Raw genomic sequence first — 23,491 nt, forward strand, 5'->3', positions numbered from 1 at the left:
CCTCCCAAAGTGCTGGGATGACAGTACATGAGCCACTGTACCTGGCTGTCTTCTTTTTTTTAAAAAAAAGAAAATTTCACAACAGCTTTATTAAGATAGTCATATACCATACAATTCACCCACTTAAAGTATACTCTTCAATGGTTTTTATTTTATTTATTTACTTAATTTAAAAAATTTTTTGAGTCTCACTCTGTTGCCTAGGCTGGAGTGCAATGGCGTGATCTCGGTTCACTGCAACCTCTGCCTCCCAGGTTCAAGCGATTCTCCTGCCTCAGCCTCCTGAGTAGCTGGGATTACAGGCACGCATTACCATGCCTGGCTAATTTTTGTATTTTTAGTAAATACGGGGTTTCACCATGTTAGCCAGGCTGGTCTGGAACTCCTGACCTGGTGATCCTCCCACCTTGGCCTCCCAAAGTGCTGCGATTACAGGCATGAGCCACCGTGCCCGGTCTTCAGTGGTTTTTAGTATAGTCATACATATGAGCAACCATCACCAGTCAATTTTAGAATATTTGCATCATCCTGTTTGGTTGGGTGTGGTGGTACGCGCCTGTAGTCCCAGCTACTCAGGAGGCTGAGGTGAGAGAATGTTTGAACCGAGGAGTTAGAGGGCGCAGTGAGCTGTGGTTGCACTTTTGCACTCCAGCCTGTGCGACAGAAAAAGAAAAAGCCCATACCCTTTAGCCATTACCCTTGGCCCCCCAAATCCTCCCTTCCCCCCAGCCCCGACAACCACTGATCTCCTTTCTGTTTCTATAGATTTGCCTCTTCTGACCATTTCATATAAATGGAATTATGTAATATGCGGCCTTTTGCATCTGGCCACTTAGCATCCTGTTTCCAAGGTTCATCCATGTTGTTGCATGACTCAGTACACCATTCATTTTATTGCCAAATAGTATTCCATTGTGTGGATATACTGTGTTTATCCATTGAGAATTTGAGTCATTTTTTTTTTTTGGCTATTATGAATAATGCTGCTATGAACATTCAAGTTTTTCTATGGACGTAAGTTTTCATTTCTCTTGGTTATGTTCCTGGGGTGGAATTACTGGGTCATATGGGAACTCTAGATTTTTTTTTTTTTTTTTTTTTGAGACAGGATCTCACTCTGTTGCCAAAGCTGGAGTGCAGTGGCACAATCTCAGCTCACTGCAGCCTCTGCCTCCTGGGCTCAAGCAATTCTTGTGCCTCAACCTCCTGAGTAGCTGGGATTACTGGTGCCTGCCATCACGCCCAGTTAATTTTTGTACTTTTTGTTAGGGGTTTCACCGTATTGGCCAGGCTGGTCTCGAACTCCTGTCCTCAAGCGATCCACCCGCCTTGACCTCCCAAAGCGTTGGGATTATAGGCAGGAGCCACCGTGCCCAGCAGTAACTCTAGATTTAATATTTGGAGGAACTGCCAGATTGTTTTCCAGAGCAGCAAGCCCATTACACATTCCTACCAGCAGTGCGTGAAGATTCCAGCTTCTCCACTTCCTCACCCACACTTATGGTCTGTCTTTTTGAGATCATATCTATATATATATTTTTTTTCTAGACAGGGTCTTGCTTTGTTGTCCAGGCTGGAGTGCAGCTGCCCAAACACAGCTCACTGCAAGCTCGACCTCTGGGGCTCAAGTGATTCTCCTAAATGCTCTGATTACAGGTGTGTGCCACCGTGCCTGGCCAAGAAAATATTCCTGCTGGTCATGCTACACTGTAGAGTCTGCTGGGCTTGGGTTCAAATCTTACCAGCTGTGGGATCTCAGACAAGTGGCCTCTTTGTGTCATTATCTACAAAATGGCAGAAGAATTCCTCCTTTCCAGGCTGTCAAAAGATGAACTGAATTGGTGGCAGGATCAGGACTATGCCAACTGTAAAGTGAGGTGCACGTGTCTTGTTTTTATAACTGGGTACCCTGGGTATAAAGTCCCTGAGATCCTGACCTGTCTGGCTCACCAATCTCTCCCCAGTGTCTGGCACTGGACCTGGCATACAGTAAGCACTTGGTAAATGCAGACCCTTGGCTGCTGCCCAGGAACCTTTCTTAGGGGAGGTAGCTGAGTCCACCTGGGGCAGTCCAGGAGCTGCATGGAGAGCAAGGCTGCGCCCTACCTGTGGCTGCCACGTGACTCACAGCCAATGCTAAGGGCCTTGAAAGCCTTTCCTTCCCTAAGAGGAAAAGTTCTTTCTGGCCAGGCACAGTGGCTCACGCCTGTAATCCCAGCGTTTTGAGAGGCCAGGTTATGAGGATCACTTGAGCACAGGAGTTTGAGACCAGCTTGGGCAGCATAGCGAGACCCCACCTCTACAAAAAATAAAATTTAAAAAGCCAGGCTTGGTGACATGCACCTATAGTCCCAGCTCTTCAGGAGGCTGAGGCGGGAGGATCGCTTGAACCTAGAAATTTCAGGCTGCAATGAGCTATGATCAGGCAACTGCACTATAGCCTGGGCTACAGAGCAATACGCTGTCTCTAAAATGAAAAAAAAAAATAAAAATTAAACTTAAAAAGTACATTCATATTGTTGTGTGACCATCGTCGCCATCATTCATCTCCAGAACTCTTTGCATCTTACAAAACTGAAACCCTATGCCCAAAAAACAGCAATCTCCCATTCTCCTCTCCCCCAGCTCCATCAACCAGGATTTTTTTTTTTTTTTTTGAGATGGAGTGTCTCTCTGTTGCCCAGGCTGGAGTGCAGTGGCGTGATCTCGGCTCACTGCAACCTCCCTCTTCCAGGTTCAAGCAATTCTCCTGTCTCAGCCTCCCAAGTAGCTGGGATTACAGGTGCCCCCCACCACGCCCAGCTAATTTTTGTATTTTTAGTGGAGATGGGGTTTCACCATATTGGCCAGGCTGGTCTCGAACTCCTGACCTCAGACGATCTGCCCACCTCAGCCTCCCAAAGTGCTGGGATAACAGGTATGAACCACTTCGTCTGACCCATCAACCAGTATTTTTAAAGCACCTACTAAGTGCCAGGTGCTAGACCTGTGGTCATGAACACGTTCCCTTGCTTCATGGGCACTGGTACCCATGTTTTAGGTGGGGAAACTGAGGCACAGAGAGAGAGGGAGGCTCTTGCCCACAGCTCCCACCACAGCTCCTTCTCCCATCAGTGGCAGGGCAGGATTTGAACCCTGGTGTCTGGTGCAGAGGCCAAGCTCCAGCTGCTTAGCCCAAGATGAGTCACTTCCCTGCACGGGGGCCTCAGTTGTTCCATCTATGAAATGGGGATCAGGAAAGAGTTGGGTTAGCGATGCTGATGCTGAGGACTCAGGCCCCTTCCCTCTGAGCTTAGAGAAGAGCAGGTCGCCATCCCCAGCCCCATCTCCTCCAGTTCCAGTCCCCAACATCAGCCTCCTTGTGGCTGGAAGCACCCTTGCCATTTTCTTTGAAATTAAGACAGGCCTTTCTGCAGAAATGAGCCCCAGACTCACTCCTCCACCCTCAACCTGGCCCAGCCCCAACCCCAGCCCTGAGGGTCCGCAGCAGATAGCTGTCTGTCAGGGAGGTGTGAGGGGCCCTGTGTTTACCTTCCTCTCCACTGCCAGACATCTGCCTGTTTACTCTGGACCCTCAGACGGTTCTCTTTACCACCCCAACCCCCACCATGGAAGGAGCAGCTTTCGGAGAGGCCACACTCCTCTCCAAGCTGCAGTTTCCCATTTGCAAAATGGGTACAGCAAACCCCTACCTCACAGCCTGTTGCAAGAAAAGTTTATTTGGCAACACTTCTCCCTCTCATCCACTACGCTTCTGTGCTCAGTGAGTTAATTATTAGGGTTTGTTTCTTTGTAAATGTTTCACACTGGAGGTGAACACATCAATCGTATTCAGGGGTACACACACACACACACACACACACACACACACACTTTCTCTCTCTCTCTCTCTCTCTCTCTCTCTCTCTCTCTCTCCCCCCTCCAGCAATTATAAAATTTCACTTTCCAGCTGTTGGACCTCAGGGGAGATACTGCTATTTTCAAGCTGAGGAGGAAGGATCTACCCCACAGTCCCTGAGTGGGGTCAATTTAGTGAAAACACTAATAATGAAAATGGCATGGCTCTGGCCCAGGCGCAGTGGCTCACACCTGTAATCCCAGCACTTTGGGAGTCTGAAGTGGGAGGATCACCTGAGGTCAGGAGTTCAAGGCCAGGCTGGTCAACATGGTGAAACCCTGTCTCTACTAAAAACACAAAAAATTAGCCTGGCATGGTGGCGCATGCCTGTAATCCCAGCCCCCAGGAGGCTGAGGCAGGATAATCGCTTGAACTCAGGAGGCAGAGGTTGCCGTGAGCCAAGATCGCGCCACTGTACACCAGCCTGGGTGACAGAGTGAGACTCTGTCTCAAAAAAAAAAAAAAAAGCTCTGCACAACTGGGATGCTCCCAGCAGCTTCACCGTGACTGTGAGGCGAGGACTTTTGTATGCCCCACTCTACAGGGGGATGTAGAGGCACTGAGGCACAAAGGTGAAGGGACTTGCGTAGGACTGCTGGGTTAGGGAGTCACAGAGCCAAGCTGCGGGCCCACTAGGCTTTCCAACCACCCTGGAGGAAGTGAGCTGCCCATCCTGTGGAGGTATTCAAGTGGACTCAGTGCTGGGTAGAGGGTATGGCTATGTGTTGGGGCCCATCTTTGTTATCTGATAAAAAAATACATGGATGGGTGTGGTGGTTCATGCCTATAGTCTCAGTGGTTTGCGAGATTGAAGTGGGAGGATCACTTGAGGCCAGGAGTTTGAGACCAGCCTGCACAACATAGTGAGACCCCTCCCCTCCCCCACCCCCTTCTACAAAAAAATAAAAATTAGTGGGGTGTGGTGGTGCATGCCTGTCCCAGCTGCTCAGGAGGCTGAGGTGGGAGGATCACTTGAGGCCAGGAGTTTGAGGCTGTAGTGAGCCGTGATCGTGCCACTGCATTCCAACCTGGGTGATAAAGGGAGAACATGTATCAAAAATAATAATAATAATAATAATAATAATAATAATAAATAAACAAAAACACATTGAGCCAGGCACGGTAACTCACACTTGCAATCCCAGCACTTTGGGAGGACGAGGCAGGTAGATCGCTTGAGCCCTGGAGTTTGAGACCAGCCTAGGCGACATAGTGAGACCCTATCTCTGCAAAAAATTTAAATAAAATTAGCCAAGCCTGGTGGTGGGCGCCTGTGGTCCCAGTTACTAGGGAGGCTGATACGGGAGGATTGCTTGAACTCTGGTGGTTGAGGCTGAAGTGATTCATGATCACACCACCGCACTCCAGCCTGGGCAACAGAGTGATACCCTGTCTCAAAAATAACAGCAACAAAACATATTGATTGCCTATTCCGAGGCAGGCTTCGCTGTAAGCACTGGGTGAAGACCAAGGAGAGCAGCTCACATTTATTTACCCCTGAACCATCTCTATGGGCCATACCCGAGGGTAGGGACCTCCGGCAACTCCTTGGAGGGAATTGTCTGCTGAATGAATGAATAAATGAGCAAACACGTGGAGGAATAGGCTGGGACGCCCATGAACAAACTAGGACACAGACCCAGGGCGGCCCGAAATCACAGAGCAAGATCGAATCGGAGCCGATTCCAACCAGAGCCCTCTCCAACGACCGTCTGCCGCTCTATCCAGGGATCGCGACACCCATTTTCCAGGCGAGGAAACTGAGGCCCTGACCCTGCACCTTCCCCGCAGGGGGGGCCCTGGCCAGGCGGACGGGGTGCGAGCAGGGGCCGCCCCTTCCAGGGCCTGCGCTCGGCGGGGTCCGCGGGCCGGCGGGTGGGCGGGGAGCAGGCTGGGGGCGGCGCGCGGCTGGAATCTGAGCCGGCGGAGGAGGGACCCGCGGGCGGACGGGCGCCGGGCGGGCCCGCCGGGATTCAGGAAACGCGGAGCTCCCGGCCGCCGGCGCCCAGCCGTCCCGGAGGTGAGTGGGGCCCGGGCCCGGGAGGGGCGGCCCAGCCGAGGTCCCCTTGCGCCCCTGGGGACATCTCCGTGGCCCGTCCGGCTCCGGGGGGTCCCGAGGCTCCAAAGTGCGGAGCGGGGGCGCGGGAGGCGGGAGGCGGGAGGCGGGAGGCGCTAGGTTCCGTAGGCGCCAGCCTCTCCGCTAAGTGCCCTTGGGCAGGACAACGGCTCTTTGGGCCTCGGTTTTATCACCTGTGAAATGGGCACCAACGTGGGGCCTGGGGTAGCAGATCTGGGGGGAGGGCGGTCCGGTTCCCCTGACCCCAAGCCAGGGAACCAAAGGCCCGGAGCCCTGCAGCCCACCTTAGGAGACTTGGAAGAGGGATTTTCGGAGGACCCTTGGCCTCTGAGCATGTCGGATGGAATTTGGAGTCTGGAGCTTCCAAAGGCTTCTTCTTGGTTACTGAGTCCCAGACAGACGGCTGTTTCCTCCAAGAGGCATGAAAATCTTTAACCTCTAGTTCTGCCCTGGACTCTCAGGACGTCCCGGGGGCGGGTGGCGGGGCTGGGGGTGGGGCGGGGAGAGAGAGGCTCCCACACTCCCCACTAGCCTGGAAACACCAACGACAGACACATTCATCGAGCCACCCACTGCCCCAGCCGGCCCCAGCCATTCCCTCTGTCTGTCCTCTCTGTTTTGCAGATGGGGAAACTGAGGCTTAGGTCGGGGATCTAGACAATTGGGATTTAAACCCAGGGGCTGTCCAGCCCCAAAGCCCTTCCCACCACACCAGGTGTCCTGTCCTGGGACCAGCTGTGCACACAGGGCCTGGTGCCCATGGAGTGCCTGGGAAGTGGCAGGGCAGAGGTGGGTCCTGTGGCTTTTCTGTCTCAGCTTCTAAAACAAGGGCCTCTGCTGGGGGCAGGGGGGCCGTGAACCCCTGAAATGCTAGGCAGATACCCTATGGGAGCTTTGTTCTGGGATGCTAAGAACTGCTTGAGGATTTAAGATTTGCCACTTTGGCTCCAGAGCAAGGGCAGAGGGTAACTCGGGGCTGGCTCCTGAGGAGGGTGACGAAGTGGGCTTTTGGGGGAGCATGGGTAGAAAGGTCAGGCCTGGGTCATTTGCGAGGCTGAGTGGGTCTGTGTGGGGCCCGGGGTGTGCTCTGCAGTCCCCTGCTGTGTGCCCTTGGCCTAGTCCCCTAGCTGTCTGAGCCTCTGTGTTCTCTCCTCTGTAATACTGGGGTGCCTGAGGGCAAGCCCCCAGGGCTGTCGTGAGGACCGATGACTTTCCAGGAACCTGGCACAGTCACTGTTGGCTGCCGTCATTGTTTTACCAGCTGTTGTTGCCCCAAACATTTTCTTAACAAAGAGGGTGAAAAAGTCAATTGGCCTTTCTCTAGTTCGTTCTGTTTGAAGAACAAGGGGAACCAGAAAGCCTGGACACCCACCTTGATTGGTGAATTGCAGGGGGAAGGGGTCCCAGACACAAATGGCAAATGGCAGTCATAGATCAGGGTGGTTCACTTTGTAAGACCAAGGTGGGGCTGTTTTGAAATGGAGGTAACCAGGGAATGGTTGCCTGAACAAAAAGCGTGTGATGCCCCCAGGAGGGATGTTTCACCTAAGCTCCTGTGAGGATGGCTGGGATTCCCCAGGTGAAACCCAGACACTTTATATCTGGGGAAGGGGCTGTGGAGGTTCCTCCTGCCTCATCTGCTGCCAGCCCTGCCTCTGCCACTTACTGCCTCCTCCAGCAAATGCTCTCTGCAAGGTCACCCATGCCAGCTCTGAACTGGGCACTGGAGCACTGAGACGCTTCGAATCCCAGCCTCGCTCTAGCTTGAGGGGTGTGAAGGGAAGAAGGATTTTCCCTTGTGGCCCCGGGGAGGAGCTCCCACACCTGACTTGTGGGCATCTAGCAAGATGTGCGTGGATGGCCAACGCTTAGTAAATGTATGCTGTGGAATGGATGGGGTCAGGGGAGAATGCTGTAGGGTAGGGGGACTGGCCCAGGAAGGACCCATGAGGGCTTGGTCAAGGTAGTGTTTGAACCGCACCTTGAAGAATAAATGCAAAAGTAGAGGAAAGGGTATTCAGGCAAAGAGAATGGCACTAGCAGAGACATGACTTTTACCTGTTACCAGGTGGCTACACCTGGGGTTTATAGAGCAGAGAAATCGTTCTGTTTGTCTGGAGTTTGTGACGTGACTGGAAAGGGTGAGGGATCAGACAGGCAGGGGCTAAGTCAGACCCAGAGGCCCAGAAGTCCCACCTGGGAGTGACATGGTTGTTTGTGTGTTCTAGAAAGGTCCCTTTGGCTGCAGAGTGGGAAAGATTGGAGGAGCTCAGAGAGGCTGGCCCCAAGGCTGGGGAAGTCATCCAAGCTCCGAGTGGAGAGGGGCAGCTGGAAGGAGATGTAGGAGGGAAGGAAACACACAAGACTGAGCCTCATGTGCCTGGAACATAGTAGGTGCTCAGTCAGTATCTATGGCATGGTTGTCTGAACAAATACTTTTGAGTTGGTCAAAGTCCTCTGAGTTCCTTCCTCTGTACCTAGGGGGATGGGGTCCACATGAAGTGGGTATCTCTACCCCATGCAGGCCCTTGACCCTGCTGTCTGCCTCAGTTTCCCCCATTTGACTTTGGGAAAGACACTCCAGTCCATTCTCCAAATTATAGGGACCCAGGTAACAGCTCCTCTTGTCACAGATAGAGTCCGGGGAGTCGAGAAAACATTTATTTTATGGCAGTGGGCCCTCTGGAATGCTCCGCATCACCAATTTGGAGCAGAATTCACCTGTTAAAGATTAATTCAGATCTCTTGAGATAACTTGTGGTCTTAGGCCCTGTGGCTGCTGTTCTGAACTCTGGGTACAAGGTTCTGTCTGGCTTTAGCCAACCCTGGGTTGCATTAACAATTATGACAGTGGCAAGCCTTTATTGAGCACTTACTGTGTGCCAAGCACTGAGTCAAGCACTCTCAGCATATTTGGATACAAAACTATTTTCATCCCCATTTTTCAGAGGGCGGAATGAAGTCTGGAGGGTGAAGTCGCTTGCCTAGGTTCTCTCAGCTGAGAAGGGGCAGAGCTGGGACCTAAATCCCATTTGTCCGATTGCAAATCCATTCCTTCACCTGTAAGGTGGCCCATCCCCATTTGTCTGGACCCTCTCTGGGGTGCCTGGGGTCATGGGGGAGCTACCAGAGATAGGAACCTGAATTGGCTGGGTGCAGTGGCATACACCCATAATCCCAACACTTTGGGAGACTGAGGTGGGTGGACTGGTCAAGCCCGGGAGTTCGGGACCAGCCGGGCAACATGTTGAAACCCCGTCTCTAGAAAAAATACAAAAATTAGCTGAACATGGTAGCATGCACCTGTAGTGCCAGCTACTTGAGAGGCTGAGGTGGGAGGATCGCTTAAGCCCAGGAGTCAGAAGTTGCAGTGAACTGCGATTGCACCACTGCACTCCAGAGTGAGAGATCCTTTCTCAAAACAAAGAACCTGAATTGCACAGACAGGCCTGGGCTTAAACTGCATCTGCATGTTTGAGACAGGCCTGCTGTTCCCCCCGGAGGAGCTTGGGGAAGCCACCTGGCCTCTCTGGGCTTCCATTTCCTCCTCTGTCAAAGGGACTCTCGTCCCACTTTGCAGGGATGATCCAAGGCACCTGGATGGGGCTCTGAAGCACAGCTCTTCTGCCTCAGACTGTGTTGGCTCCCCTTGTCCCCAGGCCCATTCCAGGGCATGTTTTCTTCCAGCTCGTCCCCCGGACATCCTCAGAGAGCCCCTCCATGCCAGGTGGGTGGGTGAAAGGTATTGGGGGCAAAGCTAGACTTGCATTTGGGCAGATAATGATATGTTTTCAGCAAGGAAATATTTATGAGCATGGACTGAGCGCCAGGAGCCATCAACATTTTTTATTTTCTTGATTTAATGCTTGAAAACTAGGGCTGGAGCCCAGCTGCCCAGGTTCCAATCCCAGCTTCCAATAAGTTCCGTTATTCCTTTGGCCTCAGTTTCCTCATCTGGACGAAGGGGATAAGGTAACGCCTGCCTTGCTGAGAGGTTGTGGACAGTCTTCAGCACAACCTCTAGTATTTAGTTTAAAACTAGCATCTATTGCCTGATGTGCACTTTTTATTTTCATTTATTATTTTTAGAGACAGGGTCTCAGTCTGTTGCCCAGGCTGGAATGCAGTGGTGTGATCATAGCTCACAGCAGCCTTGAACTCCTGGGCTCAAGTGATCCTCCTACCTCAGTCTCCCAAGTAGTTGGGACACACCCAGCTAATTAAATTTTTTTTCAGAGACAGGGGTCTCACTATGTTGCCCAGTCTGGTCTCGAATTCCAGAGCTCAAGTGATCCTCCTGCGTTGGCCTCCCAAAGTGCTCAGATTACAGGCCTGAGAGCTGATGTGCATTTCGATGGTGTCACAGCTTCCCCACTGCTGGGGGTGGGCAAGGGCAGGAATGCCAAGCCCCATTTTACAGCTGAGGAAACTGAGACTCAGAGAGGAAGCAGTTTACTTAGGGATGCCCAGCTGGCTCATGACAGAACTGGAACTGGAAGCCAGATCTGAGTGACACTGGTGTCCTTGGGTCCATGAAAAGCCCAGTGGTCAGCTTAGCTTCTTGCGTTGAAAGCTACGGTAGGCTCACCCATCTTGGCATTTGAGCCACCTCAGCTTACCTCCCAGCTCTGCCAGTTGCTGCTCTGTGACCTCGGGAAGTGGCTTAACCTCTCTGTTCCTGGGCTTTGCTGAGGTCAGAGCTCTGCCAACTTGGGGAGGGATTTGGGTTATTCTGGCTGCCGCTCTTGTTCTGGCCTGGGCTCCTTCTGCCTTAGGTGCCCTTGGATCCCATGATCTGGCACCCCAGTGGCTGGACAGGAATGAGGAAGGGACAGGGCCTCACTTTCAATGTGACTCTGACTTCCTTCCCACCCTTAGCCCCTTCCTGACCATTGGTTTCCTCTTTTTGCCCCGAGCCCTGGCCACTGCTGGCTGTGTGACTCCAAGGAGGTCACATCCCCTCTCTGAGCATGTGTCCTCATCGGCGAGGGAGGATCACATGAGACCACGCCAGGCGCACAGGAAGCCCTTGCAAGTCTCCAGATGAGGTCAGGGTGTTGGAAAGGCCACAGAAGGAGGCGGGGGCTCAGGGGACAGACAGGCGGGCCATTGACCAAACAGGAATATCCTTCTATTTCTTTGGTTAGTGAGTAACAGCTGCCGCTCCTGTCCACCCACCCTGCCCCTTGCACAAAGAGCTCCTCAGTCTCACCGGGCGCCCGTTTTCCCCCGAGGGTGGAGTGGCCTGGGTTCCACCCGCTTGACCAAGTGGGCTGGCCAGCTTCTGAGACCGTTCCCTCTGTGTGTGTGTGTGTGTGTGTGTGTGTGTGTATTGATGTGCATGTGTATGTGTGTGTGTATGTCTATGTGTGTATGTGTATATATGTGTATGTGTGTATATGTGTATGTGTGTACATGTATGTGTATGTGTGTACATGTATATGTGTGCATGTATGTCTGTGCATGTGTGTGCATATGTGTATGTATATACGTATATGTATATGTGAATGTGTATGCATGTGTGTGCATGTGTCTATGTGTGTGTGTTTGTGTATATATGTATGTGTGTATTGTATGTATGTTTATATGTGTATTGTGTGTATGTGTATATGTGCGTAATATGCATATGTATGTGTGTGTATTGTATGTGTGTATGTATGCATATATGTGTGTAATGTATGTATGTGTGTGTATTGTATGTATGTGTGTGTATATGTGTATTGTGTGTATGTGTGTGTAGTGTATGTGTATATGTGTATAATGTGTGTATGTAAGTGTGTGTATTCTGTGTATGTGTATATGTGTGTAATGTGTGTATGTGTGTGTGTATTGTGTGTACGTGTGTGTTTATGGAGGGTGGGCTCTGTGGGCTTTGGGCTGAGACCTCAGCAGGTGAGGGTGGGACAGGGGGCATGGGGCTGACTGACCAATGGGTCTGGCTCACTCATGTCCCCCCTTGGCACACAGGAGGGGCTCAGGAATACCTATAGATAGAGTGAAGGGATGAATGAAGGAAGGAATGAGTGACTGGACGAGCCAGCCAGGCAGGGCATCAGAAGGAAGCGCCTGCTCAGATACAGGCTCTGGCTCTGAGACCGAGTTTGCATAGGTGAGTGTCCTGGTCTTGTTGAGCCTCAGTTTCCTCATCTATAAAATGGGCTCACAATAGTTGTCCTCATGAGAGGTATTGGTCTCATAGGCCAGAAAGCCCCACACATAGTAGGTGCTCAGTAAGCTGTCTGTTAAAAGATGGAAGGGAGGAAGCTAATTAGTTAGTTGGGCAGAGGTTCACTTGGGGGACCTGTCTGCTCTGGAGAGAATGACTAAGCCCATCTTTCACTCCTTCCCTCTGTGTTCATTCATTCATTAATTCATTCATTCATCCAGCAAACACATCTTGAGCAGCTGTTATGTGCCAGGCCCTGTTCCAGGCATCTGGGCTCAGCAGTTACCAGCAGGGAGTCCCCTCGCCCTAGAGCTTTTGTCTGAGTGACATCATCCCCAACGCAGTGCTTTGCGGCCACATTGTGAGACTCTGATACCACAATGACAAGCAACCCAGCGGTGGGGACTGTGATGAGCTCCTTTCACAGGCGAGGAAACTGAAGCTCGGAGAGGTCAAGTGATCCGTCTGGGGCCACACAGTTACTAAATGGCAAAGCCAAGAGTCAGACTCCAAGCCTGTCACCACTGTGCCACCCGTCCTGCTGCGTTCCAAGGGACATTGCGTTGAGAAGGGGGCTCCCAGGGAGAGGGGATGGTAGCCCCCAAAGGGATGAATGAACTCAGATGGATTTAAAAGCAAATGGTTGGAATTTTATGCACATTCACTTCCTGTAGAGTGTGGCCTCAGTTAAATCTCATTCTTTCTGATCCTCCGTTTGTTCATCTGTGAAATGATAACAATAACACCTACCTCAAATGAGAGAGAAATGTGAAAGTGCTTAGCCTATGATTGGCATTGGTGAAACATCCTTTCTCCCGGGACTGAGTTTGTACATCTGGGAATGGACACAATAATATTTCATCTCTATAGTTACTATTTGGATTAAAACAGATAGAAGGGGCCAGGCACAGTGGTTCATGCCTGTAATCACAACACTTTGGGAGGCCAAGGTGGGTGGATCACGTGAGCCCAGGCATTAGAGACTAGCCTGGGCAGTATAGTGAGACCCCATCTCTACAAAAAATACATTTTAAAAGTAGGCATGGTGGCTGGGCGCAGTGGCTCACGCCTGCAATCTCAGCATTTTTGGAGGCCGAGGTGGGCGGATCATGAGGTCAGGAGATCGAGACCACAGTGAAACCCCGTCTCTACTAAAAAAAAAAAAATACAAAACATGAGCCGGGCATGGTGGCGGGCGCCTGTAGTCCCAGCTACTCAGGAGGCTGAGGCAGGAGAATGGCATGAACCCAGGAGGCGGAGCTTGCAGTGAGCCAAGATCGCATCACTGCACTCCAGCCTGGGTGACAGAGCGAGACATCATCTCAAAAAAAAAAAAAGTAGGTAGGCATGGTGGTACATGCCTGCGGTCCCAGCTCCTAGGGAGGCTGAGGTGGGAGGATTGCTTGGGCCTGGGAGGTCGAGGCTGCAGTGAGCCATGATTGTGCCACTGCACTCCAGCCTGGGTAACGGAGACATACCCTGTCTCAAAAACCAACCAAGTGGGAGGTGCTGTGTAAAATGTGCCATGGAGGGTAGGCATTACTGATGGTAGCATTGCAGGCATTAGCCTCAGTCGTAATTCCAAGCAGTTAACCCCTGAGGCAGCAGCCTACTGTTGGCACAGACTGGTGTTTGAGGTGGGCTGGGACAGAGGAAGGATCTCAGACTGGTTTTCTGCTGCCTCAGGCTCCCTTCCCCGACTCCCACCCCATCCATTCATCACGGGCGCCTGCCCTCTTCCCCCTTCTCTGATTTGGCAAACTCGGGACTTTTGCACCTGGAAGTGGGGTAGAGGAATGTATGCATGGACGAGTGTCCTGTCCCTTCTGGTCCCCAGTCTCCCAGCTGGGAAGCAGCCCTTGTCCTGACAGCCTTCCAAAGGTGACGGAAGATGAACATGAGGTGGCAAGGAAACCCTTTCCAAAGGTGAGGTCTGTGCAGTCACAAGCCCTGGTTTTGGAGCCGGGAAGTCTGGGTTCCAGTGCCTGCTCAGTTCTGACCTCCCTGGACCTCAATGTCATCTTCCCCCACCCCCACTGTAAACTCAGGGAATGTTAGCAAGAATGGCAAAGAAGCTGCTATTCATTGAACACTTCGTGTTTGCCAGGCACTACGCTGAAGGCTCGAATTATCACATTTAATCCTCACAATAGCCCTTTGGGGTAGGAGCTGTTATTTTATTTTGTAATATTTAAAAAAATAAATAAATTTATTTTTTGTAGAGATGGGATCTCACCATGTTGCCCAGGCTGGTCTCGAACTGGGCTCAAGCGATCCTCCCACCTTGGCCTCCCAAAGTGTTGGGATTACAGGTGTGAGCCACTGCACCCAGCCTTATGTTTTAGTTTAAAGCATGAATGTACAGTACACCAAATAACTATGGAGCAAATACGGCTTAACCCCACCCAGGTCGTAGTAATTATTGCCCCCATTTTACAGATAAGAGAGAAGGCAGGCCTAAGGTTTGTTTTGTTTTTTTGAGATGGAGTCTCTTGTCGCCCACGCTGGAGTGCAGTGGCGCTCTCTCAGCTCACTGCAACCTCTGCCTCCTGGGTTCAAGCGATTCTCATGCCTCAGCCTCCCAAGTAGCTGGGATTACAGGCGCCCGCCACCACACCCAGCTAATTTTTGTATTTTTAGTAGAGATGGGGTTTCACCATGTTGGCCAGTCTGGTCTTGAGCTTCGGACCTCAAGTGATCCGCCCACCTCAGCCTCCCAAAGTGCTGGGATTACAGGCATGAGCCACTGCGCCCGGCTGGCCTAAGATTTTGGCGCCTCCCTCCTCCCTGGCTGGAGCTGGGTAGCATATTCTCAAGCACAGCTGGCTGAGAGGGTGGAATCCTGGGCTATTCTCTGATGGGAGGGAAGCGAGATAAGGGAAGAAGGACCTGGAGCCTCCTGGGCTAGTGACTTTGTATCCTTGAGCCCCTAGTACGTGCCAGACCCTGTTTGAAACCCTTTACGTGGCTGGGCGCGGTGGCTCACGCCTGTAATACCAGCATTTTGAGAGGCTGAGGCAGGCGAATCACCTGAGGTCAGGAGTTTGAGACCAGCCTGGCCAACATGGTGAAACCCCATCTCTTCTAAAAATACAAAAATTAGCTGGCGCAGTGGTGGGCGCCTGTAATCCCAGCTACTAGGGAGGCTGAGGCAGGAGGATTGTTTGAACTTGGGAGACGGAAGTTGCAGTGAGCCGAGATTGTGCCACTTATACTCTAACCTGGGTGACAGAGCAAGATCCTGACACACACACACACATACACACACACACACACACACACAAAAAGAAAGAAAGAAAAAAAAGAAACCCTTTATGTGTGCTTAATCCCCATGACATTCCCATGTTGCAACAAGGAAACTGAGTTTCTGGGAGGGAAGTGACCTGCCCGAGGTCACTAAGCCTGGAAGGGTCATTTAAATGTAATTCACATACTCATAACTCAGTCTTTTAAAACGTACAATTCGGTTGGTTTCTTAGTATATTCAGAGTTGTAGAGACATCAGCAGTATCTCATTCCAGAACATTTTCATCACCCCCGAAAAAGGACTCTGTACCCGTTAGCAGTCATCACTCTCCGCTCCCAGCCCCTGGCAGCAACTCATCTGCTTTCTGTCTCTATGGATTTGACTCTTCTGGCATTTCATATAAATGGAATCCTGCAATATGTGGCCTTTTGTGCCTGCAAGGTGCATGCTCTTAACCGTTAAGCCACACGGCCTCTTGGTGGCTCCTGCCCCGGGGCTGGGACCCTCAGAAATGAATTGGTCCGTGTGAAAGCTCAGAGGGGCATCTGTGGGTGCTGTCAGCCAGCATCCCTCCAGCCAAGGGCTTGCAGAATGACCAAATGACTGCCGTGCACACTGGCCTTGCCCTCCGTGGGGCCCGGTGAGTCACCCCAGACCTGCCCTGCCTGGGTGGTGTGAGTGCATGGGGTGGGGGCCCAGCAGGACACTGGAGCTCTGTCTGTCCTGGACAGGCGGCCACTGTGCAGCAAACAGGAAGCGGGCTGGGCCGAGACCTGCTAGGTAAATACAGGCTGGCCGGGGAAGCTGCTGGGCATGGCATGATGCCCCCCTACCACTGCCGCCTGCCAGGGGCCTGGGAGCCGTGCGTAGCCTGGCAGGCAGATTTTGCCTGGCCAAGGAGCTGAGCTCCCAGTCGGCTGCCACTTCTAGGTGGCTACCAGAATCTACCTCCAAGGCTCTGGCTTCGGCCGCTGTGCCTTCTCTAGGAGTCATTGCGTTCCTTGGTCCTCAGTCCTTTTGTTCATCTGTTCCCCTAATGATACTGATAAATAGTACACTGATACCGAAGATTCCAACAGCAGCCATTCTTGACTGAAATGCATGCTGTGTACCAGGCACCAGGCTCAGTGTTTTGCATGCTTTATTTCATTTAACCCTCACGACAGTTCCCTTGGGGTAGGTGCTAGGATCATTGCCATTTTGCAGGTGAGGAAACCAAGGCATGGGAAGGCCAGGTGACTTGCCCAGAGCTGGTGAACTGGTGGTTCACCAGGGACTGCGATCCACCCCCCACTCCATTCTTTCTAAAGCTCCTCCCTCCCAGAGTTCCTTTGTCTTTATATAGTGTCCATCAAAGGTACAGGTCCTGGGGATGCATGGGTTCTAATCCTGCTTCCCCCTTTCTGGAGCAAGGCAATGCCAGACAAGTGACTTTGCCTCTCTGAACCTCAGTTTTCTTTTTTTTTTTTTTTTTGAGACGGAGTCTCGCTCTGTCGCCCAGGCTGGAGTGCAGTGGCGCATTCTTGGCTCACTGCAAGCCCTGCCTCCCGGGTTCACACCATTCTCCTGCCTCAGCCTCCCGAGTAGCTGGGACTACAGGCACCCACCACCATGCCCGGCTAATTTTTTGTATTTTTAGTAGAGATGGGGTTTCACGGTGGTCTCGATCTGCTGGCCCTTGTGATCCGCCCGCCTTGGCCTCCCAAAGTGCTGGGATTGCAGATGTGAGCCACCGCGCCTGGCCGAGCCTCAGTTTTCTTACCTGGAAGGTGGGGAGTGGGTGGACAGGTCTGGGACTTTCTAGTCACAGCAAAGCTCAGAGTCCTTGTCTTCCTAGTACCTTCCTACCCACATGTGCCCTGCAAGACTGAGCTGGAATGGCAGGCACTCGCAGTGTGTTTATTTGAGAGTTCCACAGGAAGTGAGTGCCCCCCAAATTGGCCAAGGAGCCCCAGGACGGAGGGAGGTATAAGCACACTGGGTCTGTCTGGGAGCCTGAGCACCTTCTCCGTGGGCTCCTTCCTACACATGGATTCCTCCCCCACCCACCTCCCCGCTGCCCACCCACTCACCCATCTCTTCTTCCTGCTTTCCTTCTCCCTGTGCCCCAGGCCACACCATTCCTCTGTGCGCCCTGCACTTTCCCCTCCGCACCTTTGTCCTTGACGCCTCCTCTGCCCTTTATCCTCCTCCTCCTCCTCCTCCTTGCAGCCTCCCCCACTCCCCATCAGGATTCCGGCTGCCCTTGCTCTGCAACCCCACCTGGAACTTCAGGTCCCTGGTCTTACAGCCTAAAATAAACCAAATATTCATTGACACCTCATTTTGCTTCAGCACCATGTTGAATGCTGGGGACACAGGGGACATGAAATAGTCCCTACCACATGGAACTAAAACTCTGGAGATGAAGAGAGAAGATGAATCAAAGAATAATATATTGGCCATGCACGGTGGCTCACGCCTATAATCCCAACACTTTGGGAGGCTGAGGCAGGCAGATCACCTGAGGTCAGGAGTTCAAGACCAGACTGGCCATCATGGCAAAACCCTGTCTCTACTCAAAATATGAAAAATTAGCCAGGTGTGGTGATGCATACCTGTAATCCCAGCTACTCGGGGAGGCTGAGGCACGAGAATCGCTTGAACCCAGGAGGTGGAGGTTGCAGTGAGCCGAGATCCTGCCACTACACTCCAACCTGGGCGACAGAGCGAGACTCTCTTGAAAAAAAACCACATATATAGAAAAGTTTAATAGTGGGAAGTGCTGTAAAGGAAGGCACATATTACTCTAAGAGTGAACAACAAGGGAAACAGGAGGGCTTTTCAGAGGAAGTACCCTTTAAGATGAGGCCTGAGGAGTAAGTGGGAACCAGCCAGCGAAGGGAAGGGCATTCCAGGCAGAGGGAACAGCCTAGGCAAAGGCCTGGAGGCAGGAAGAGCCGTCTGCCCTCCCTCCTGGACTGTGAGTTCTCTGAGGTTCCACACTTTTATGTCTCCTCTGGGCCCTGCAAACAGGTTCCACTCCATTGATGCCTGGTGGAATGAATTGATCCAGAAGGGAGGGAGCCAGGAGAAACCAGCTCCCTGGAATCCTCCCCGCTGGGGCGGAGCAGGCCTGCATGCCCAAACTTGCCCCCAGATTTAAGCAGCTTTCCTTGGTCACGTAATCAGGAGGATGGGATTTGACAAATGTGTGCCAGGGTTTCCATGAGATCAGGCAAAGCCGCGGGTAACCCCGAGGATAGGCCCCTTTTTCCACCCTCCGCAAGTCGGGGCATGGGGATGGAGCCAGAGACCTCCACCGCCGTTGAATTCGGGATTCTCAGAGAGAAGGCACCTGTTGTGCAATCTGCTGTGTATTGAGGCTTTCTTTCTGCCGGGCACTTGACTCAACGTATATACCTCTCACAACGACCCTATTACGATCCCTTAATAGGGCAGCTGAGGAAAGTGAAGATCAGAGAGGTTGGGTAACTTGCTCGAGCTTACATAGCGAATGAGCCGTGGGTCTGGGATCTGACCCTCTGGTCTGCCTGACGTCAAAATGCTGTCTCACTCTGTGCCTCACCAGCTCAGGGGGCCATGAGAACAGAAAGCCAGATTCCCAGAAAGCCTGGGGTCTGTCTAGGGCAGAAAGGAAGGCTTGGGGACCCTGGCTCAGCCCTGTATCTCATCACCCTACTCAGGACTCCTGTACCCCTTAACTTGCCCACTCCTGAGCCCTTCTGGTCTATGCAGTTCTTAACACCACCCGACATGACTGTGCTGCTTGGTTTGTCTAGTTTATTGTTTCCCCACCAGAAGGTCTGCCCCCAAAGGGATTGCTATCTGTTTTGTTCACATCTGTGTCCCTAGTACCTAGCACCAGTGCCTGGCACATAGTAGGTGCTCAGTAAAAGTGTGGAATAAATAAATAGGTAGCTGGCTTCTACTCCTGCCCCTTGGACCCTTTCCAGAGGAAGATGCAGATTCTTTCTCTGTCCATCCTACACAACTGCCATCTCTGTGTGGACCACCGTTTGGTATATATGTTCTAAAGAAGGGTTTAAATATAAACCTTCTTTTGAATATATAGGATTTAAAACCAACATGTTAAAAAACTGCTACTTTGGCCAGGCGCAGTGGCTCATGCCTGTAATTCTAGCACTTTGGGAGGCCAAGGCGGGTGGGTCATTTGAGGTCAGGAGTTCAAGACCAGCCTGGCCAACATATGAAACCCCATCTCTACTAAAAATACAAAAATTAGCCGAGTGGTAGTGGCATGTTTCTGTAATCCCAGCTACTTGGGAGGCTGAGGCAGGAGAATCACTTGAGCCTGGGAGGCGGAGGTTGCAGTGAGCTGAGATTGTGCCACTGCACTCCAGTCTGGGTGACAGAGTGAGACCCTGTCTCAACAAACAAACAAACAAACAAACAAACAAATACCCGCTGCTCTGAATGAACACTGTTGTGACCATGTCAGTGTGTGGGGATGTTCACAGTCATGCAGGAACATTCTTGGGTGCCTCCCTGATGCACACCTGGTGCAGCTGGGAGCTTCCCCACTGTGGAGGGGCTCCTGGTAGAGGCATTGTGAGCCCGTGCGGGAACGAAGGGCCTACCGTACCTGCTCATAGTGGGCACACACATGTGCACACGCACGTGGAGGAAGGTGGGAAGAAATGTACATGACAGTCACACGCAGCGGAGACTCACGTGGACTCACACCCAGGCTCTCAGCCTCTCTCCCTGCCTGCATCCCCCTCTTCCCTCCCTCCTAAAGCTGGCATGAGTTTGGAATGTGTAATAACAGCCTTCAGGGCAAATTAGAACAGGGAGTAAACTTTTTCTGACCACAGAGAACAGGGCAGTGTTTGGGGAGGGAATTGCCACAGAGCAGCAGAGCCGGGTGTGTGTGTGTGTGTGCGTGGTGTGTGTGTGTGTGTGTGGTGTGTGTGTGTATGTGTGTGTGTGGTGTGTGTGTGGTGTGTATGTGTGTGTAGTGTGTGTATGTGTATGTGTGTGGTGTGTGTGTGTGGTTGTGTGTGTGTATGTGTGTGTGTGGTGTGTGTGTGTGGTGTGTGTGTGTGTATGTGTGTGGTGTGTGTGGGTGTGTGTGGTGTGTGTGTGTGGTCTATATGTGTGTGTGTGTGTGGTGTATGTGTGTATGTGTGTGTATGTGTGGTGTGTGTGATGTGTGTGTATGTGTGTGTGGTGTGTGTGTGTGCGTGTGTGTGTGGTGTGTGTGTGTGGTTGTGTGTGTGGTGTGTGTGGTGTGTGTGTGATGTGTGTGTGGTTGTGTGTGTGGTTGTGTGTGTGTGTGTATGTGTGTGTGGTGTGTGTATGTGTGTGTGGTGTGTGTCTGTAAGTGTGTGTGGGGTGTGTGTGTGGTGTATGTGTGTGTATGTGTGGCGTGTGTGTGTGGTGTGTGCGTGGTGTGTGTGTGGTGTGTGTGTGTGTGGTGTGTGTGTGGTTGTGTGTGTGTATGTGTGTGTGGTGTGTGTGTGTGTGGTGTGTGTGTATGTGTGTGTGTGGTTGTGTGTGTGTGTGGTGTGTGTGTATATGTGGTGTGTGTATGTGTGTGTGTGGTGTGTGTGTGTGTGGTGTATGTGTGTATGTGTGGTGTGTGTGTGTGGTGTGTGTGTGTGTGGTATATGTGTGTATGTGTGGTGTGTGTGTGTGGTGTGTGTGTGGTGTGTGTGTGTGTGGTGTGTGTGTGGTGTGGGTGTGTGTGGTGTGTGTGTGTGTGTGTGGTGTGTGTGTGGTGTGTGTGTGTGTGATGTGTGTATGTGGTGTGTGGTGTGTGTGTGGTGTGTGTGTGTGTGTGGTGTGTGTGTGTGTGGGGTGTGTGTGTGTGTGGGGGGTGTGTGTGGGGGGGGTGTGTGTGGGGTGTGTGTGTGGGGGGGGTGTGTGTGTGGGGGGGGGTGTGTGGTGTGTGTGTGTGGTGTGTGTGGTGTGTGTGTGTGGTGTGTGTGTGGTGTGTGTGTGTGGTATATGTGTGTATGTGTGGTGTGTGTGTGGTGTGTGTGTGTGTGGTGTGTGTGTGTGTGGTGTGTGTGTGTGGTGTGTGTGTGGTGTGTGTGTGTGTGGTGTGTGTGTGTGTGGTGTGTGTGGTGTGTGTGTGTGTGGTGTGTGTGTGGTGTGTGTGTGTGTGGTGTGTGTGTGTGTGGTGTGTGTGTGGTGTGTGTGTGTGTGGTGTATGTGTGTATGTGTGGTGTGTGTGTGTGGTGTGTGTGTGTGGTGTGTGTGTGGTGTGTGTGTGTGGTGTGTGTATGTGGTGTGTGGTGTGTATGTGTGGTGTGTGTGTGTGGTGTGTGTGTGTGGGGTGTGTGTGTGTGGGGTGTGTGTGTGGTGTGGGTGTGTGTGGTGTGTGTGTGTGTGTGGTGTGTGTGTGGTGTGTGTGTGTGTGGTGTGTGTGTGTGCGTGTGATGTGTGTATGTGGTGTGTGGTGTATATGTGTGGTGTGTGTGTGTGGTGTGTGTGTGGGGGGGGTGTGTGTGTGTGGGGGTGTGTGTGGGGTGTGTGTGTACGTGTACGCATGCCTATGTGTATGTGTACAGGTGAGCTGGTGCGTACACACCCCTGAGTGCTGTGATGTGGAAGGAGCCCAGGGCTAGGAGTCTGGAGGTTTTCTTCAAAGCCATTTGCTCCCTAGCTGGCCTCTCAGAGCCTCCATTTCCTTAGCTGTAAAGTGGGAGCGGTAGCCTAGCTTTGTCCAGGTTCTTCGGGAGATTAAATGAGAGAGGGGCTTGGTGGATTTTAGCATGGGCTATAAAATGCCAGGCTGTACTTCTGGCACGTGTGTGCATGTGTGTTTTGGGGAAGGGGAGTAAGGGAGGACAGGTAAATCAGGACTGTATCATAGTGGTGATGATGATGATTAAATATGACAAGATCAAACATTTAGCAAGTATTTCTGAGGTGCCCAAGAAACACTTGACCTGCCTTATCTCCCAGAAGCCCTATAAGGGAGGTGCTATTATTGCAATCCCCATTTTACAGGTAGAGAAACTGAGGCTCAGAGAGATGATAATGGGCAGGCAGTAATCATCCCTACCTCCTGGGGTGGTTGGGAAGCTCGAAGGAGACACTAAATGCTTAGGTGGCACCCTGGTACTCCATCACTAACCGCTGTGTGACCTCAGGTAAGTCACTTAGCCTCTCTGAGCCTCAGTTTCCTCATCTGTAAAATGGGAATGATTGCAATACCTACTTCTAGGGGAGATTTTCTCAACCTCAGTGTTGTTGACATTGTTGACTGGGTTATTCTCTGTGGTGTGGGGCTGTCTTTTATATTGGAGGATGTTTAGTGCCATCCGGCATGGTGGATCCCAGCAAAGGCCCCTGTGCAGGCCCAGCGAGGTGGCCGAGCTCCCTGGTGGGGAGGCCTTCCCCCTCTCCTCCCTGGTCAATCTGTTTGAGGGTGAGGATAGCTTCCTTTCACCCTCACCTGGCACCCAGGACATCCCCAGTGCATGGAGGGATTCAGCCCGGACTCTGCAGCCAGCTGCTTGCATTTCAGTCCTGGCTCTGTCACTAACCTGCTGTGTGACCTCAGGCAAGTCGCTTAGCCTCTCTGAGCCTCAGTTTCCTCATCTGTAGAATGGGAATGATTGCAATACCTACCTCCAGGGCAGGTGTTCTCAGTCCCGGCGCTATTGACATTGTGGGCTGGGTCATTCTTTGTGGTGCGGGGCTGTCTTCTGCTTTGGAGGATGTTTAGTGCCATCCCTGGCCTTGACCTACCAGATGCCAGCAGTGCTCCCTCTCCTGTACAGTTGTGACAACAAAACATATTATCAGATATTACCAAATGTCCTTAGGGGAGGAGCGGAACTGTCCCTGGTTGAGAACGACTGGTCTGGAGTCATGGTGAGGGCTAGATGAGGCCCCATGCTGGGCACAGCCTGAGCTATGTCATCAGGCGAGGATGGTGATTTAGTTCATAATTATTATTTCATCCTAATTAGAATGCTAATCATGATCGTGGCATGACTTGCCCAAGGCCACACGGAAACCAGACAGGTTGAGAGTTGCTGGGAGGGGATCTGAACCCGGGATTGGCTGGCACCAGAGCCCCCATTTTGGACTCCCCAGGAACCTGGGGTGCTGTCCAGGCTTAGG

At 51.9% G+C, this 23,491-nt stretch overlaps 1 protein-coding gene and 1 long non-coding RNA gene across 2 annotated transcripts in view; one reads left to right on the top strand and one right to left on the bottom strand.

The window, feature by feature from the left end:
- Nucleotides 1-4,777: 4,777 nt before the first annotated feature.
- On the bottom strand, nt 4,778-6,284 carry LOC139356655 (uncharacterized). The gene is made up of 3 exons (XR_011608853.1): nt 6,260-6,284; nt 5,030-5,124; nt 4,778-4,926 (listed from the first exon to the last, which is right to left on the bottom strand). It is a non-coding gene; the product is annotated as an uncharacterized lncRNA (long non-coding RNA).
- The window catches only part of LOC105493440 (transient receptor potential cation channel subfamily V member 4), a 52,252-nt gene continuing 34,629 nt past the window's right edge, over nt 5,869-23,491 (top strand). The window contains exon 1 of the mRNA XM_011761090.2: nt 5,869-5,918. The gene's annotated coding sequence lies outside the window, so the exon portion shown is untranslated. The remainder of the gene's footprint in view (nt 5,919-23,491) is intronic.

The sequence above is a fragment of the Macaca nemestrina genome, chromosome 10 (assembly GCF_043159975.1).
Source record: "Macaca nemestrina isolate mMacNem1 chromosome 10, mMacNem.hap1, whole genome shotgun sequence".
Classification (NCBI taxonomy): domain Eukaryota; kingdom Metazoa; phylum Chordata; class Mammalia; order Primates; family Cercopithecidae; genus Macaca; species Macaca nemestrina.